This window comes from Podarcis filfolensis (genome assembly GCF_964270895.1).
Source record: "Podarcis filfolensis genome assembly, chromosome: 4".
Lineage (NCBI taxonomy): Eukaryota > Metazoa > Chordata > Lepidosauria > Squamata > Lacertidae > Podarcis > Podarcis filfolensis.
In genome coordinates, this window is record NC_139607.1 from 2,164,560 (window position 1) to 2,167,642 (window position 3,083).

General features: G+C 42.7%; 1 long non-coding RNA gene across 1 annotated transcript; it reads left to right on the forward strand.

Moving 5' to 3' along the window:
- Positions 1–2,065: 2,065 nt before the first annotated feature.
- LOC310761371 lies at positions 2,066–2,321 on the forward strand. The gene is made up of 2 exons (XR_014547440.1): positions 2,066–2,161; positions 2,210–2,321. It is a non-coding gene; the product is annotated as an uncharacterized lncRNA (long non-coding RNA).
- The last annotated feature ends 762 nt before the right edge of the window (positions 2,322–3,083 follow it).

The following is a 3,083-nucleotide window of genomic DNA, read 5'->3' on the forward strand; positions in this document are numbered from 1 at the left end:
TTTGAATCCTACATCCCACCCGTGCTCTGCCAAGACTACACAGTCCCTCTGTCCTTACAACATCTTGGCATCCCACCCGCATCTTCTCCCTGCTTTCTGTGATCACTTGCTTGCAGAAGCCAACCCCCATGTCCTAGCTGTGGCAACTTACCTACTTTATTTTATTTATTTGACAAATTTACAAACTACTTCACAGCCTGGACCACCAAATTCTAAACACAATAGGACCATTTGTACAAACTCCAAAACCAATAAACCAATTTCTACAGATGCACAATTAATAGTCCAGGAAAATAAAAGGCTAAGGAGTAAACTCTACAGAAATCCTAAGTGGATGGCTCCTCATACGCCTCCTTCTGGCAACTCCTGCAGCCAAGATGGTGCCAAATGTTTTGCTCTGCTTTCCTCTGGACCTCATTAGCGAGGCCAAAAGGAGGGTCTTGTACCTCCACATACACTGCCCAGGTTTGCACTGGGGGGGGGGCTCACTTCGGTGCTGCTAACACAGTGGTTTGACTTCACCCCTGGGGGTGCACTGCATTGTCTCTTGAGACTGACAGATGCCAACAGAAATGACTGGGTCACACCACTGGGAAAGCCTTCTTGAACAAAAATGTCTTTAGACTCCTGAATGTCCTGACCCGTATCTCCTTTCTTGCAGAGGCCAGCCTATTGCCCCAGCCATTCTGTTGCACACAGCAACCTCCCAACCCCCAACCATATTTGGGACCCCAGCCATCAGCTTCCATTTTCTCTCTCAAAAATGCCCCTTTCTTTTCTTTTCTTTTCTTTTCTTTTCTTTTCATTTTGCTTGCTTGTTTATTTAAAATATTTTTCAGACCATTATTTCCACTCTTTTCGCCCTGAAAACACCAAGGCAGCTTCCACTAAAATGCAAACATGTAGGCAACCATTAAAAACACTGAAATGAATAAAAATAATATTAAAACACAGCAAAGCCTTGTATCTCATCACCTCCTTTCTCGCCTCTTTTTTATTTATTTAGACCCCACTGATCGCTCTGCCTGTGGGGCTTCAATACTGCAGTTAAAGTGGGCCCTGAGGACCAGACTCCTGGTGGGAAGCCTTGTTTCTGTTTATAACAGAAGCTCAGCATTTGAAGGTGATTTCAAAAGTTCCATTAAATACACAAAAGACTGCAGCCAAGTTATTATAGTGAAAGATGAAGCTGAAGACTTATTTTCTTCTTTCTCCCCTCCTTTCCAAAAACCTGCTGGGAAGTGTTTTCTCTATTCTTTGTGGGTTGCAAAATCTCAACTCACTGTATTCTCTCCAGGTTACAATTACTTTACATTTTCGCATCCTGACATTTTTCATTTCCCCATAGTTTTATGCATTGTGCTCTTAAATTCTAATATGGCTACTGATAAAAAGTTGCAGCAACATAAAGTCCATGTTTGTTATTGTTCTTTCATGCTTCTTAGTGGGGGTATAATTAATTTTTGATTGAACCAGGCATAACCACCACTCAAATGGAATGCTTTCAGCTCAGAATTCATTCACACACATGTTGTCCAGAACACTCCACGTCATCCTCTCCAAAATTGTTGTTGTTTAGTCGTTTAGTCGTGTCCGACTCTTCATGACCCCATGGACCAGAGCACGCCAGGCACTCCTGTCTTCCACTGCCTCCCACAGTTTGCCTCTCCAAAATAGGCCCAGGTTAGTCTTAAACCACTCAGCACTAATTTTGCAGGTGGAAGAGGGTAAATATAAATTTATCAAGTGGCAAATTTTACTGCAGTGTGCACCCAACCACATGGTCAGTACACACCTGCGTCTATTTTTAATATAGATATGATTTTCTTTGGTTACAAAAGTATGTGCACTGTCGCTTTTTGTGGTAAAAATCTGCTTACCAAATAACAGGATATAAGCCACCCTACAGATGAGAGAGCTCCACTTCCTCTTTACCACTTGGTAAAACAGTACAGTGAGTCCATAAAGTTACCTGGTGTTTGGCCAATTGGTTGACATTGTTAAGGTCTAGTCTAGGTTCTGGAAGCAGCTGATGCTGCAGTTATGTAGTTGGGGGGGGTGATTTCTGTTATGTACTGAAGTTCTCACCCTGGGCCAGCAGGGGGATACTGTAGATAGTTATGCAAATGAAGGATCGAAAGTGACGTTCAGTGATTGGATAGTTTGTATGCAAATGAAGGATCGAAAGTGACATTCAGTGATTGGATAGTTTTAGAAAATGGCAACAGTTACATTGTTCTGGAGCTCTATATAAGCAGGCTGACTGAGCTCCTCAGTTCAGTTCTGTTCCAGCTTACAAATAAAGAGCTGCTTTGGAAGAATCGCTGTGTTGTCTGATATGTTCGCCCACAACTTAACAATTTCCTCCTCAATTTCAGGCCTGTGTGTGTATGTGTCAGTGTGTCAAGGGGGAGGGGAAATAATTGTGGGGTCCTGTAGATTTAGCAGAGGATATGCACTAACCTTGCATCCTCAACAACAATGGATACAAGCCTAAAACACCAACTACTGTAACTTTCATACTTGGAGTTACTAAAATATTTTAAGCACATAATTCTCACTGTTTCTGTTATGCTTAGAGAATGTATAGTTTTCTTTGATGCAGACATTTATAGCACAATGCCTACTCCAAAGTAGGTCTGTATGACTGCAGCTCTAAATGTACTCTGTGCAAATGTACAAAACAAATGTGGGGTTGTTGTTTTTTGGTGGGGGGAGGTGAAGCAAACAAAAGAAGCTGCCTAAAAGATCATTTGATCTAGAATGCAGCTTCTAAGTTGGGACACTGGCTTTCTTCTTGAGAACTGTGCATAGTTGATATCGTCCATTGCAGCCTTCCTCAGCCTGGTACCCTCCAGATGCTTTGAACTACAGCTGCCATCATCCTGCGCCATTGGCCAGGGTGGAGAAGGCTGCTTCATACGCAGGGGGATGCTCAAAATATATGGGGAAAGTGGCTTTTGCATTGCTCTTACCCCAATGCTCTTACCCCACTTTAGAATGTTATGTCCCTGATTCGGAGTTGGTGATGGGTTGGATGTCGGCCAATAAACTAAAGCTGAATCCTGAAAGGGCAGAAGACA